Raw genomic sequence first — 16,205 nt, 5'->3', positions numbered from 1 at the left:
ATGAATTATTAGTTTGATCTAGGTTTAAACGCAATTATTGTAAATTTGTTGTCAAATTTATCAAGGGAAAATTTAAAAGTCATGGAAAGTATTCATACTATGATGGCCTGCTTTGATGGGTAGTCGTTACAAATCAAACAGTGAAGGAGGTACGCATACCATGTGAAAAAACGATATTTCTGAAGCAATATTAACGCTAAGTGATAAATTTTTTTTAATGATTAGAGCGATCTTTATAAATTGTGTCCTTTCAATATAGGAACAGGTAGATCTTCCCACATTGCAGATCGTCTTGGAAGAATTTTGAAGACATAAGTTTGACGAATTTGCGCTTAAGAAGGCGGGCTTCAAGAACCAAATTTTGAAATTCGGATGAAACAGCCTAAATTACAAGAAAACATTTTATTGCACTGACAAATAGATTTTCGTACTCATTTTTTGCTCGAATCAAGAGAGATTCTTGGTTCTTGATTCTTGGATATGGTGTGTCTTGCAAAGTCTTTAGTTCATTTGTCTGTCTTCGTGCATGTGCTCAAACTCTTTCATTCAAGTTCTAGTTACCTAAATCCTCATTGCCACACTAGCCATTATCTAAGTTTCTTTGTTAATTCAAGAGGACAGACCTTTGCAATAACTTTTCACAATATATCAGAATACCTGCTTATATGCATGGTTTTATTGATCTCTTCAATATCTTTCGTCAATATTTCCTTAAGAAACGGAGAATCAACTTTTTGCCCTGTTGACATCCTAGCGTTATTGTTCCATTTTCATCTTTTATAAATAAATTGTCAAACCTGCTAATGTAATGTAAAAGATGAGAGCTTTATTGTTTAACACACGCTTCAAAGTCAGAAACATCCCAGATCAGAAAAGGTAAGAGGTCAAAGATGCATCTTCGCAATACACTCGTTTTCCGAAAAGAGACTGGCCATAGGAAACGAATACATGAAAATGAGACAAAAATTAGACTTCAAGTAGCGTTTGTAAAAGTTGTCGACCGCGCGTCCTCCAAAACTGCAGTGATCAGCATGGGTTGAGCTTTCGAAAAGAAAGGAACACCTAGTGTTCAATTTAGGCTTGATTCCCGTTTTTGAAATCATCTTCAACAATGCTTTCGACGCGTTACCTATCCTGTTTTAACATTTCAGCACAGTATGAAGCAATAAATACTCTGGCTCGAGAAGCAATGTTATACGTTCATAATTAAAAAAAATCCCCTCGAGGTATTCCGGGGGTGGTTAACTAAGAATTCAATACGTTGTAATCAAGGAACAAGTTATCAATATATTGCATGTCTGGGAAAGAAATAAGAATATCAGTTATATGAGGTCTACCATGGAATGGGCGGGTCGATTAAATAGAAAACCCTGCATGGGGCTATAGCTTAAAATGCTTTGCAATGTCGATTGTCATTTTAGTAAGAACATGTGTCTTCTGCTCATCAATTAATTCATTATTGGTATTGTATTGCCACCACCCACACTGCAGTTGTAGAAATGAAAGTGAACATATGTTTTTGATGACAATCATTTCAATTGCAGATAACAGAAACCCATTTACGCTAGTAAGTTTATAATGGAACGCTTGTCTTAAATAGGCGACACAGTAGATAAAGAAAGGCCTATAAGATTGTCAAAAGTGTTTTTCTCCGAGCTTTCTTGTTAAGCGCCGCATGAGCAACTAACTGGTGACTAGAGGCCTATAAGAATGCATTTCTCCAAGCGTTCAAGTGAAACGCCGAGTGGGCGACTTCCTAGGATCAAAGGGTCTAGTTAGATGCTATATTGCAAATGTCAGTGCGTTCAAGTTTTGTAAAGTGGGATAAACAAACTTCGACGATCTATAATGTTAGGCACATAGATATTAAGAGTTTTCCATTAACTAGCGCCTTTTGGCCTTCACTCAAGGCATCATCAATCAAAAAGTGAGTTCTTGTGTGGAAAATAATATCTACTTGATCTGGACAGTGATGCTTCCAAAAGAAAAGGTTTTTTGAGAACTTGACTAAATTCTTTCCAATTTGTAGGTCAAGCCACAAAATGCTCATTGCTTTTTAAAAAGTTATCATATATTAGGAGTTTCTATTCTCTATTTTCTTTTACTTTATTAACATTTTTGATCTAATGAATTTTCTATGAAGTTGCATAAGCTCAGCAAGAAATAGTCCATTTAATCCAAACGCCAGGTAGAGACGTCCTAGCCTGCGTCACAGAGACATCCACCTTGCTGTGTTTATATCCAATGTTGTTAGGACAGAATATGGTTGATAACCAATTTTGATCTTCTTGGTTACATTGAATAAACATCACAGTAATACGATTTGAATAACAATCCTAAATTAAGATTTTATAAACTTTGTTATTGATAGGGTTTTTCGTCATGGTTATCGCACGAATGTTGACTTGCCAACCAAACACAGAGTCCATGCTTTCTGGAAGTGAAAAATTGTTCAATGCTAGAAGTTTACGTCTTTATTTTACCAATTTCTCCATTCATGCAAAAACCTCCTCAAATTAAGAAGTTCAATGCAAATGGAGCACAAAATGTCTAGGTTTTAAATATATTATGACATTAATTGCATATAATCTCTACTGATGGCCAAGGTTTGTTGTTTTATGCGCATACCAGCTAACGACCTGTGCTTCAAGTTTAAAGGCAAATAGGAGATTTCTCCTTTGGGGTCTGTCCATTGGCTTGTCCCTTGCAACATAAAGTATGTTATCAAATCACTAACATCACTTCGACAAATATCGTTCGCAGAAAATTAAACTGTAGAGCTATGCCGTTGCTGTTTGTGAATCTACTAGTAATATTTGGTTGCATTTGATTTTCTAGCAATATTTGGTTGTAGTATTGTCTCCAGTGACCTTGATTGAAAATCTTGCTTGATAAGCATTTTTGTCATCAGCTCGTTGACTAAAGTGTGTTAGTACTTAGCACTGGCTGCAGAAAGCGATTTTCTTTACTCAAGGAATACCATTTTTTCTTATCTTATTAATCCTTCCCTAAGCTGGTAATCTTGCGGATTTTCTTCCTTCTTTATATATATATAACTCTGCTTTATATTGCCTGCTTAAAGTCGTTGAGACACCTTAAGATTTAGAGTCATATTGATAATTTCAATGTCTTTTCCGTTATGTATCACCAGCTACCACTCAATTCCAACACAGTAAAATTTTGATAATGCGACAGCCAGAAAAGGCATTCCCCGTATCATACAAGTTGCCTGATGATTCGAACACCTGCCTGTTGATTCGAACAGCCGCCTGGTGATCACATTAAACGTGAAACTAGAAGTAGCGACTAAGAACCTTCCTGTTCTGTACACCAAATAGCGTGCTACTCGTATCTTATACTACATTAAACTTCGGTAGTATTCTTTGAAGGGATCTGTTTCCTTTCCTATAGTTAAGCCATCAAAAATCCTGTTTTCTTGACATGTAACCATTTGCTCTAATAGTTTCGTTTTATCACTGTCAGCATCAATCTATATTGAAGAAAAGCAACTCCAAGAAGAGTTCGCTGCATGTAAATTAATTGGCGTATTCTTGTTGAGAAAAACTCTCGATTATATTTCAACTTCTTTCTTTCCTTCTGTTTTTGCACTTTGGTCATTTACGGCATTATCCTGGAGGGCTGATGTCAAGATAAATTGTTCCTTCATTTTCAGATGAAATATCACGCTTTCCATCTTTAGTGGATGTTACCGAAGAAAGCTTTTTCCTAAATGAAAATCTTATTGAATTCAAAGGGTGTTTTTCAACGAATACTGAACTAACGCTACTTCCTTAAATTCTGCCTCGACAGCCGCACTTTTATTGTTTTGCCCAATCAAATGGTTTTGCTCTCTTTTCCTTAATGTTTTGAGTCGCGCTGGTGTGTAGTGAAACTCGAAATAAACTAAAAATCTACTGGATGCTATTCCCTTTTAACTACTGCTTGATCCCTTCTTAAAATCTCATATTCTTGCTCTTTCTGGAATAACTATTTTCCATTTATGTTGAGCAGAAACTTATTCATGTAATAAAATCCCACTAAATGCATTTTTAATGAGTTTACTCACACAAGTTTAAGCGGAGTAAGGTTGTGGATATTTCTTTATGGGCGGTGTTCTTTGGTTGGCATATTTGACCACAAAAAACACAACAAACGTCCTCCTTAGAGCTGGTATCCGACTAGTTACTTGCTCGCCTGCTGTCATTTTCAAAATCTGTTTTTGACTGTATTTAGCAATCATTTGTCACAATCCTGACCTCTAGGTGATGTTTACTTGTTTGTCAATGTTGGTAGTTTTTGATTTGCATAAAAATATTGACATTCAAAAACTACTGATATACTGGATAAAAGATAGCATGCGATGACCTAGGTTTGATATGCGTCCTTTTTTGTTATAATTCAGTTTCAGTTTCATATTTTAAATCTTCAACATATAATATTATATATATCAGCAATATAAACAAATTATTACACTAAACTTTGATAATAAGTAAATTGCAATATTGCAAAAAAATGAAAATATCTAAATAAGAGATTAATGTAATCTAAGTAAAAACCTTGATAAAACAAAAAGTAATCATTCAGGTTAAGGTGATGCTTATACAGGATTGTAGTTAATTTCATTTTTTATTATTTAGGCACGGTAGCTCTTCAATCTGTCAGAGATGGCCTACATCGATCAATGTTTGACATTAATATCATCTAATTTTATGCTCTATACAATTCATGATCATTCAATCGAAGCACAAGCTAACATACAGTTTTAATGTAGATATTTGATAGTAGGGCATGGTTTTCTAATTGCAAAGAAGTTTTCTTAGAGGTGGTAGCACGTAGTGATTTGATTCCAAACAAGAAATGCTTAATTTTTCAGTAACAAGGGTCTTTTAAACTGAGATAAACGGATTTGATGATACCAGCCGGGCTGTTCTGTAATTTACCTGAGTTGCAAAACTTGTACTTTTTCCGATGTGAGATTATTCTAGTGAGACAGCAAGACTGGCTGCCTGTATCGAAACTAAAACAAATGCATATATACATTTGAGGAAACCTGAAATGGAAAAATTGGTTTTCTGGCCTGATTGCAATTAGTCTAGTTTCAATTTGGCAATATTTATATGGTGATTCAGCAGCAATTTTCTAGAAGGATAAAACGATTACTGTATGCTTAGTACTCCTTTTAAGAGAGAAGAAAGGACGAGAGATAATAAAAAAGCAAAGAGAAGCTGTCCAAATTCTCATTCCATGAACATGTTGCTTTGTTTTATTTTAAAGCGCAACCCGAGTTTCTCTTGAAAATATTCTGGTGGTTTTTGTTTTGCGACGCTATTGTGATTGTCGGACAACGTTCTTGCTAATTAGCGGGAGCTGCGATTAAGAGCAAAACTCAGAATACGCTAGGCACAGCATATCAGATATTCAGATTGAGGGCAACCACCCTTTTAACCAAGTTGCTCAATCTTTTTACCCATGGCTTCTCAACAGAACAGCCTTGGTGATATAAACGATTCCGTGTGTACCTGTCCAGGGCCTGTGGTTTAAATTCTTGATCCCTTTTTCTCGTTATTTTGTATTTGATTTTCAATTCTTTACTCTATTCCTGTGCCCATAATCATTACTGAATCTCCTGTACAGTCTTCTGAAGCAACATTTATTATCAACGTGATGATTGGTTAATTACGATGCATAATTACGAACTTGATACTTCGTAGTAACACTACGGCCTCGATGTATAGTTATGGCCTCGATTTTCTAAGTCAATTGCAACGTTGTTGAAACGAATATGAGGCAGAGAATAACTCAGTTCAAAGGAATTTGTGGGAAAAGAAAATTCCGTTAATTGCAAGCACAGATGAAGGGATGAGCAAAATATGGAGAAATCTGGGGATTACGGAAAACGAGAATAATAGGCAAAAATTGTTTTAATCTTTGATCCTATCTTAGAAGGTTGGATTAAAAAGGTTTGTTGATGAATCATGTGTAAAGATAAAATAATCAAATCGAATCCTGGATTGTCATTCATTGAGTATGATACAATTCCACGTGCAGATTACTGAATGAAAACCGCCAGCGCAATTCAGCAAGTATGAAGGACACACGATAATGACGTCTTCACAACGGTGCTAATGGATGCTAAAGACTCGGTGAGTTTCGAATAGTTCATTTCATTATATGCCATAATTTTTTTCCTAGAAATCCTTCAAGAATCTTTTAAGAAAATGCTACCGTTATTTATTATCAGGCCAAGTGACAACCTATTTTGCGCAAAAAATGCAATCTTTCACAATACGAGCAATATTGTCGTAATAGTGCTGTCGAAACATTACTGCCGTCAAATTGATGTAAATCTAGTATCTAAGTATCATAGGAAAAGTATTTTATTATTGACTTTGTTGCAAAGGCTTGAGTGAATTTTCCTCTTTCTGTTTTTTGATCAAAATGCAGTTGAATTTGCATATAAACTTACAGAAATGCTCTAAATCTAGTCTATTCATTGTGGTTTGGAGTATTTAAGGTTTGAATATACTTAATGTTAAATTAAATTGTTTTATTCAGATGAAATAATTGCATAAGCATATAAACCCTGTTACCCAACGAAGGCGAATCTCCTCATCTAGCAAGTGGTTCTTTAAAGTTTCAAATCTCGTACACACAAAATTTTCAGTATTTATCAGCAACTATTAAAAAGTCATAGAACCTAAATCACCGAAATCAAAGCGAAAGCGGCTTAGCCACGGTCGAGAGGTGCACATTCATTAGACGGAGACGTTTATGTTCCTTGAAATCAAAGCTGCTGTAAACGACCTCTCCAGTCATTCGTGTGGATCATTCGCCAGGTGCGAGCTGTTTGGGCGAAGAAGCCGCCGTGCAACCCCTACAGATTCGATCAAATTATTGAATTGAATCGTTGAACACGATGGAAACTATAGGGACTGTACGTAAGCAAAAATGAGGAAATTATATCTAGAACGTTTGTAGGCATACTTCCCATAGGTAATCATGTAAAGCGTACCGAGTGAATAATTGAAATGTCGGCTGATTAATTTTTGCTCATCCTTGGTTAATTTAGATTTCGCTTGCGCAACCTTCTAAAAAACTTGCCATTGAGGCACGCGATTTTAAGGCAGAATGGCTTTGATAATGCAAGGTTCGTGAGATAACGTTAAAATCGACGTCATATGGAAATGAAATTCGATTGCTTCAACGCAGATTTGCCTTTATTTCTCATTTCAGTCGCTTAAACTTTGCCCTGTATTTGTTTTTTATCAAAGTCTTTTGCTGATTAAAGTGTTGTAAATCAACATACCCACGTATATATAGCTAGTTATGAAGAAAGAGAAAGCATATACGATTCTTTTTGCTAAGTGGGCTGGATGAATGGAGTGTTGCTTATTGGCGGTCCTCAAATCAACCGGTCGAATTTCTTATGCTTTTAGCAAAAGGGTGGGGAATTGATATCGCTTTCTGCATACCATCGCCAAAATCCCTATTTGGATTCGTTTTCATAGAACCTGAAGCACTGTAAGGGCTGTAAGTAGCTAGAACAAAGTTTCTCAATGCACAGTTTAGAGACAAAAAGCCTTATTGTTTGATGTTTATGCATTAGAGTCTGAAACTGTGTTGCAACTTGAAAACGTCACGGCTTTTGTGTTTGAGAAACCAACGGTGTTGGGTTTGAATTGGCATTAAAAATGCAGTGAGCTCATATTTCTTTGAACGAGAAGATAAAACTGGTTGAGAGGGCGTGTTACGGTTTGCGTATTGTCTCGAAGCAGTCAGCAAGAATAATTCCTCGAAGATTAAAACACAAGATTTCATTTGAACATTGTGCAAATACTTTTTATAGATAGTACGCTGCCAAGTCCGGTTGAAACGCTCTCAACATCTGACTGCACATCAATGTAAAGCAATTTAGCATGCCATGCATCATATTCAGGCGGCGCAAGCGTGTTTGGTTTGCGCGCGGAATTTCTAAATACAGAAAAGAGAGCAAAACACGTAACTTATCGATGCGAATTTTCATCTATGACAACGTCCTAGCTTTGGACCTATTGACAGCACCTTTACTGGAAACGTTTTCAACAAAATGACACCAGTGTGATATCGTCAAATAGAGGCTTGCCTCGTAACTTCAATCGTGTTCAGTCCTCCACAAGTGTCGCTGTTATATGAAATGAGCAAAGTTGATTAAAAAAAGTAGACATTTCGCAATTCAAGATAAGGCGATGCATAAACGAATGCTGAAACCAGGCCTAGAAAACATGGCAAACACACAGTTGAAAGCAGTTGATAAGGCCACAGAGAAGAAAACGAATTTCCATGAAAAGACATGGTATAAATGTGTACAGAGCTGCAAAAGCCCATCATTAGATTTATTTGATTTCAAAAACAGTGATGCGTAATCTTTTGATCAGAAAATGACTATTTTGACATACACATCTTGCATTTGTTCAAATTACAGGAAAATTACACATTCAGTCCAATTAAATAACGACCACAACACAAAATAGACCCTACTACATTACAGTTAATATTTGCTTCAGGTTACCATACAAAAACGTTAGCGAATAATGGTAAGATTGTTCTCAGAATAATTGAACGTTATTGTTACGTCAAGAATCACATAAAAGAAGATGGTATTCTTTCATCATTTGGACCATGTTTTTTTGGGTTGTCGGTGCGCCATCGCAAACACGGCCATGAATAAAACCCAGTATAGAATTTTGTTGTCCTCATAAATAGCTTTAGTGTCGTGTTGCACTGCTATTTTTCTCTCTTTTATCACATTCCTGATTACTATTTGACTGGCTTGTTAGCTATTTGCTATGGAAATCGTTGCAAACATGCTACGAGCTACTGGTCTGTAAAGTATACGCAATATTTCTCAACCATCCAGTTCGTTATCTGCCTAACAAACAGTATTCATCCATTATACGAAAAAAAGTCGAGACTAGATGCGAGAGAATACATCGCGTTTTATATTGAACGAAGTCTTCTCAAGCATGATTAAGAACAGGGTCTCTTGAAACCAAAGCTCGTTGGCTACATTTGCAAATTTAGCAAATTGCGGCATTTGTTCAGCCTTCAGTCGGTTCCTTTACAACCTCGGTCTTGCTGATTTGAATAAAAAACATCTGTTTCTTGAAAATTTCTTTTGTTCCTTTCCATTTACATTCGGCTGATTTCTCATATCACCAAAGTCGATTGAGTGTCAACGTTGGTGTTTCCAATTTCAAAACATTTGAAAGCATGGACACTTGTGAGGACTCACCCAATGCTGATTTTGCGTGTTCTTATCCTTGACTCAAACGGTAAGCGTGTATATGTTTATCAAGCGGGTATCTGAATATTCGTTTTGACGTTAACAACATAAATTTATGTGGATGACTTGATTTCGGTTCCAATGAAAGCTGCTGTGACGTTGCTTTTATATTTTCTGTAGTTTATCCATAAGTTCTTGTTTCCTTTTGCTATACAAGTTTACCGCTAAACTGGAGGCCTGAAGTTTAAATGCGGATTAAAGATGACAACGATAGTGGTTTTGTGCAGAAACGAAAATTAGTGTTTTTCATCGCATGTGTTTTCAGAGTTAGTGATAAGACGTACGGTTGTCCTCCCGGCTTCGTTTGTTTACAACGTTGGTTTCTTGCAAGTGTTGCTGTTTTACATTTCTGCCTAGGTTTTGAGAATTGACTTGTTATATTTGGACTATTTGAAATTGGCCGTCGACCTTGACTTAATTTTTTTCTATGAATCAGGTAGCAATACTCAAGAGTATTGTTTATATTAAATGTTACATTCTCTGCATAGAAGTATTTTGTATGCTATTTATTAAATGAATGATAAAATTTTACAAGTATTTCATTAGCATCAATGCGTGACTTAAAGTGCGTGTGGAAATATGTCTAATCGATGCTAATTATAAACACTACCACTAGGAAATTCAAATCTTAGAGACTTTCATTAAACGTTTTCGAGCTTGAGTCACCCGAAAGAGAACATAACAGGGAAGGTTTCTTAGTTGATCGCTAAAGAAAAGATCTGCCAGCATTAAGGACGCAGCGTTTTCCTAAATAGAGGAGATATTGAAGTTTCTTTGCTATTTTTGGATCTGCTTCCAATCTTCTTCTCGTTTTTGTCTGATGTTATTGCTTTTAATACAGAAATTTTTAGTATACCCCTTTAACAACCTGTGCAGCACGCTAAGATACTTAAAGATGAAGAATTTTAAACAGGCCTTTGAACAAAAATCTCTAGGCATTCAGGGGTTCTGAAAAATCAAGTGTTTTGAGAATAGAACGACCATCTAAGCTATACTCATTGAAAAATGCAAAATTATATATGGACCAAGACCGAATGTAAGCAAAAGATAATTGAATGATCTTCATCACCAATTTTGGACTCAAATTGTATGCTCTTCACTTAAGAAAGTAATATTCTTGCTCGGTCAAAGGTTTCTACAAGATCACACACGAGATAGCATGGTTCGGGTTAGTTTGAATAATTTGTTCGCTTTGCTTTCTAATTAATCTTTTGCTTATTTTGAAAGTTCTCAGTTTAAATGTTCCTTCCTGGAAGTAAAATAATTTTTTTGAATCTCAGGCTTTGCTTCAATATATTCATTATTCATGCTCTTAGTATTCACCGTTTTTACCTGGGATTTTTCCAGTCAACGTTTTATTCAAGGCATTGGGTCATGATAACAGGAGAGGTTTTACCCAAACGTACCCAAATCTGCTGAGTCGTGTTTTTCGTGCTGCAGTGCTGTTGGTTGAACTAGAACGGCTCATATGAACTCTCCTAGTACTTAGTAACAAAAAAGTTTCCTTCAAAAGCATATTGTCGACAATGGATGCCAATATCACATGAATCTGCAGCTTTCATGCCGAAACCAAATAAGCCCCTGTAGAGAAGGCCTATTTACCATGACTCAATACCTTTAAACGTATTTTTCTCTCTGACAGACACCCATTTAAAAAATACACACTTGGGATCCTTTAGCTGGTCTTAATTTTCTATCTTCATCTCTTTGCAACATCATGTCTTAGAAAACTCATAATGTAGACCTTTTACCATCGAAGTTAGGCACCTAGTCTTTACAAACAAGTAAACTTTTCTTCAAGTTCTATGCATTGACGTAAGTGAGTTCTTGCTTTGAATAAGTCTTGAGTGTGAGTTCAACTTTATCTATAGCCAGAAATCAGTAAGCCTTCCTTTACAAAAATTAGATTATTATTCGAAGACCTTTCGCGGAAGAGAGAAACTTCTAGGAATTAGAACTGATGTTAAATGACCTTTGAAAAGGTTTTCCTTTTTACAGTTGAGCAAAATAGGGATTTTTAACCCAGCATTGGGAACGCCAAAATCTCTTTTCCAGAAAATCCCCTCGATGAAAAATGTCTAAATTTTTGATCTCTCAAGTCTCTTGCTTGGCTAAAGTTGTCCTGTGATTCGATTTCTGGCAAGGTGGTAATTGTTTATTAGCAGAGCAAGCAATGCATATGCCGATGCACTATTGAACAGTACGATGTCCTTCTTTCAACTGATTCAGCAGTCCATAATCAATCAATCAAAATCATAATCAATCAATAAAAATTGGTATATTGCTTTCAGTCACTTTCAAAGAGCGGTATATGGGTTTCTATCATGCAAAAATTGCAGCAATATGCGTCTTTCTAGAGTGCAGGAGGCAGGTGTAGTGCCTTGATCGGTTTAAGTTTGGATTATAAATCCCGCGCTTGCTGAACATTGCTGCCTCACGGGCAGCACAATCATACGCTTGTAAACTACCAAATACCCCCGTATAGCGTTTTTCTCTTATTTGGATTGCCTATAAAAGTGCTCGGAAGTTAAAGTTAGCATCATGGTAGATGGTAGCTGGGTTAGTGGAAGAAGACAGATTGTGGAACTTCATTCAAGTTTGCCTCATGGTGCTTGTAAACACAGTTGACCAATCTGTTACGTAGGTATTTCCAACATTTATTTGGAAGAAGCTGCAAAAACGAGTAAACGAGCTATTGTAAAGTATTTTTATGTTACATCGCTCACAGATAATGTTAGGTAATTTTTCTTTAGTTATTTCTTTGTTAAGGGTTTTGTTATCTCAAAGCTAAATTTTTTCGTATATGCATTGGCAATTCCATTCTTTCCATTGCTCAAAGTTCCTTTTATTTATCATTAGCATTTTTGCGTGCATTGTATTAACCAATTTAATGATAACAGTATTATTGTATTGCCTTTTTCCCTATAATAGTAAAATCTTTTTGCATTTTGTAAGATCTTTTTCGTTGTTAGTTTGCAATATTTTGTATACCGTTTCATCATAATCCTGTTTGTATCTTTTGCTAGTGTTCAGAACTTTTCTGTATAATGATTTACTTTCGCCGTTTTTTTATAAAACCATCCAATACTTTTGCAATAGTAAGGTTTTATCCAACAGTTGCGTTCAACTTTCGTTTATCAATCTTTTCTATCAATAAAACTACAAAAAATACCATTAGACAAAATAACTAAGTTCTTAGAAAAATTTAACGGTTATTTTTTTGCATCATAATCATCTTGAATCTTTGATTCTATTTCCAGTGCAGTTTAAATTTTCTTAGATTAATGTTCCTTCTTCTTCCCGTTTCCCGTTTCCCTAAGCAAGACCAAAGGCTACTAAGATTCCAACTCATATGTTTTTTATTTGCGTAGCCTGTCTACCTCTTTCGGTTAAATTTTACTGATATAAAACCTGGTCAATTTCTGTCAAATTTCGTTTATTAGGTATTATGTAAATTTTTCAGTAACTTGAATGGAGTATATCTTCAAGGCATCAAGTTGAATTGGATCCATTCTTTAATTAACGTGTACAACACTTGAGATTATGTACCTCTAGCTCGTTGACATAGCGTGTAAACGTACCAAGCACGATAGAGGGCTGGTAACTCTTGAGATTCAACGACTTTGTCAGTAAAAGGACTTTGCAGTGAAATCAACAGTCAGCGATTTCTTATCATGTTCTTTAATAGACAACGTGGAGAAAGAGCGAATCTGCAAAAGGAAAAATGCATTTTAATCTTAAAAATAATCACCACCTGTCGTGAGCTGGTGAACTAGTATTATGGTTGGCCACAACTTAGTTTCGAGCACCCAAAGTCTGTTAAGTGTTGGTTGGTAAATTTGATAAACGGTTCAAGCCGAGATCTCGTCATTGTGAGTTCACAGCACACAATGAATAAATAGTTTAATCTTGTTCTTACTAGCTCCTACGAGCAAGTTAAGACTGTATCATCCACTTGCGTGAAAACATCAGTAATAACATTAAATAGATTGATTAGAAGTGACTGGCAGCACACGAGTATTATGTCATTATAAATCTTCAAGCATGTGCTGTCCACCTTCAACGCGAGTCTCGTGCTAATTTGTTTACTCCGCAGTACAATTTAAGAAGCGCCGAGGGCGCTAGATATCTATCTTGACATGATTGCCCATGGAGCTGGTGAGGCAAAATCACTCAAGTGGAAGGAAGATCCCGCATAAGGGATCAGTACGGGAAATTGGTAGGCGGACGAAGTAAGACCAAAATTTTGGAAAATCAGCATAAATTTGAAAAATCAGCTATACTGTATCAGCTTGCCATATTCATTTCGAAAGTTTTGAGCTATAAATTGTTTTGGTAAACGGGGTTTTAAGATTTTAAAAAACTTTACTTGCTGCGACATTCGTAAAGGCAATGGCCTAGGCAATGTTTACGTTGTCAAAAATATTGTTTTCGAGCTTATTCGCAAAAAATTATCCACATGAGTAGATCTTGTGATTACTTTTGATCCAGAATATATAGTTTGGGTTTTGTTGAAGAAAGGCGTGCAGCATTTCATTTCGTGCGAACTTAATTTCATCTCATTTTAAATAAGATTCTGAATAGATTTCTATTTATAGTTTCGATAAATAATGGCAAAAATTTTCATGTTAAGAACAATATTCCCTGGCTGATAGTTAAACCCTACGATTCACCGATGATGTAAATTCATCGCAAAAGGATTGAAAAGTGGCGCAAAAGGGGCGAGGGGCAAACGTTTTTACAACTAAATGATTTTAAACAAATAATAAAATTGACTAAAAGGAAATAATAGCAAAATAAATCCTTTAATAGACTTAATTTCAAAGGATTCAGGTTGTTCGGGTTTGATTTTGTTTATATTTATATCAAGATCTTTCACACAGAGTTTCATGGACAAATAGATGCAAAAAAGGCCACATTTCCCATTTAGGCCCATCGGCCTACAAACATATAGTTGCCCCAGTTTTATAAAGTGTCATAGGGTTTCTCCTACAAGTGCCTGTTAGTACTAGGGCCCACGCCACCGGGGGTGGGAGGGGAAGGAATGGATGCGGTCCCTCCACTTCTTTGCAAAGCAAGTAGTTTAAAAGCTGCAGTAAAAAGGCCTTGACCCCTGCTTTAGTTAGCCTTGCCCCCCCAATTTAAAATTCGTTGCGTAGACCCTGAGTGCTACGTATAAAAATGTTTCCATCGAAGAGGTACCAGAGGCACACGGTGAACCTCCACCTCAAACGTCAAGTGTCTTTTTCATGACTTATTATGCATCTTAATGTTTGTCAATAATTTTATGCTGAGGCCCTCGCTGTGGGCACCGCCTCCTTTTTTGCTTTAAGGAGAAGTAGCTGGGCCCCGCACGAGCACAAACAGGAAGAAAGTGAAAAAAATGCCTGTAAAAGCAACCTTCTATGACAGCTCAATTCATATTCGTATTGTGATTTTTGTTATCGTGATTTCTTTGTCTGCGATTTTTTGCGAATAAGCTCGAAAACAATATTTTTGACAACATTAACGTTGCCTAGGCCAGCGTCTTTACGAGTGCCGCAGCAAGTAAAATTTTTCAAAAATCTTAAAACCCCTTTTACCAAAACATTTTATAGCTCAAAACTTTCGAAATGAATATGACAAGCTGATACAGTATAGCTTACTTTTCAAATTTATGCCAATTTTCAAAATATTGGTTTTCCTTCGTCCGCCATGCAATTTCCCGTACTGAGCCCTTACGCGGGATCTTCCTTTTGCCAGTATTTCCACTTAAGTGATTTTGCTTCAGCTGAAAACAGCAAGTTAGATATCTAGCTCCTTCGGCGCTTGAATACCATTGCCGCAGTATAATGCTATTCACATGGAGGTTAGCAAAGTTAGTAACTTGTGCTCCTCCAAAGATGAACGTTCGGTGTCCGTATGCTCATGAAACAAAATTCCCTTTCCTCTGCAACCTATTTGAGGCTTGCCAGCTCTGAGCGTAAGCTAGACTGTACGAAACAGTATTGCAACTTGTTCTGTCCTATAATCATTTTCAAGAATAAACCGGCAATATCTTCATCCAAGTTTTTCTGCGGATTCGATTGTTCAGAACTTGCAGACAAATGATGTTAAACGCATGAATAAGCATGAGGAGGAGAATCTGGATTTCAATTGACAGGCAAGATGACACCGCGGCCATTTTCTTGACATGTGATGCTTGTAAATCGAATTGCTTGCTTGTTTTGTCGCCAAAGGGGATGGTAGAAAATGTTCTCATTAAGGCATGGATGGCCTGAAGTACATTGCTCCATATAAAATTATCCACGAACAGTATGAGTTTTCATGCCAATACCAAAGACGAATCCCAAATTTCCGATATCCGTACTGTGAATTGCGATTAATTTGATGTATTGATGACAAAATCCTCATCTGTTTTTGAAAATCCTCAATTGAATAAAGACATCCTTTCTGATTTTAAAACATACGACGATTGCAAATTTTTGTTGTTGTCAGCTGTTAGACTGGAACGCAACCTGCTCTTTTGTCATTTTCATGCTGTTGCAAAACAAGTTTGTAGGAGAGGCAGTTCTGGAATATCTTCGTATGGTATAGGATTATTGCTAGCTTTTCCGTTCAACGACGCTGGTCAACAGTGTTTTTACTTTAGCTGTTTATTGAATGGATAACTGGCTGTCATTGCTAAGAAATCGTATGGTTTCATTTCTTTGGAATCATCAGGTTTGGGCACTTTTCAGCTTTTTATTTCTGCATTGTGTTGGAAGCTGATCTTCTTTTGGAAAAGACCGCTTTTGCCGGCTTAAGTCGCATATTTGTTTCACGTTAACTCGATAACATTACCGTATGGCTTGTCTCAATATATCGACTATTGAGCATTTCAGAGTAAAGATATTTTTCATAG

The 16,205-nt window shown here is 36.2% G+C and overlaps 1 protein-coding gene across 14 annotated transcripts in view; it reads left to right on the top strand.

Annotated features, from left to right (window-relative positions):
- LOC135691612 (voltage-dependent T-type calcium channel subunit alpha-1H) overlaps positions 1 to 16,205 on the top strand; it is a 102,071-nt gene that overhangs the window by 45,654 nt on the left and 40,212 nt on the right. For 8 of the 14 annotated variants that reach the window (XM_089112199.1, XM_089112202.1, XM_089112210.1 and 5 more), the window contains one exon: positions 6,049 to 6,143. The exons of 2 other annotated variants lie outside the window; for them this stretch is intronic. The gene's annotated coding sequence lies outside the window, so the exon portion shown is untranslated. 4 more of the 14 variants (XM_089112204.1, XM_089112206.1, XM_089112207.1 and 1 more) reach the window with 4 other exon arrangements.

The sequence above is a fragment of the Rhopilema esculentum genome, chromosome 13 (genome assembly GCF_057945365.1).
Source record: "Rhopilema esculentum isolate cy_ngs chromosome 13, ASM5794536v1, whole genome shotgun sequence".
NCBI lineage: Eukaryota > Metazoa > Cnidaria > Scyphozoa > Rhizostomeae > Rhizostomatidae > Rhopilema > Rhopilema esculentum.
This window is presented reverse-complemented; position numbering and strand designations above follow the sequence as displayed.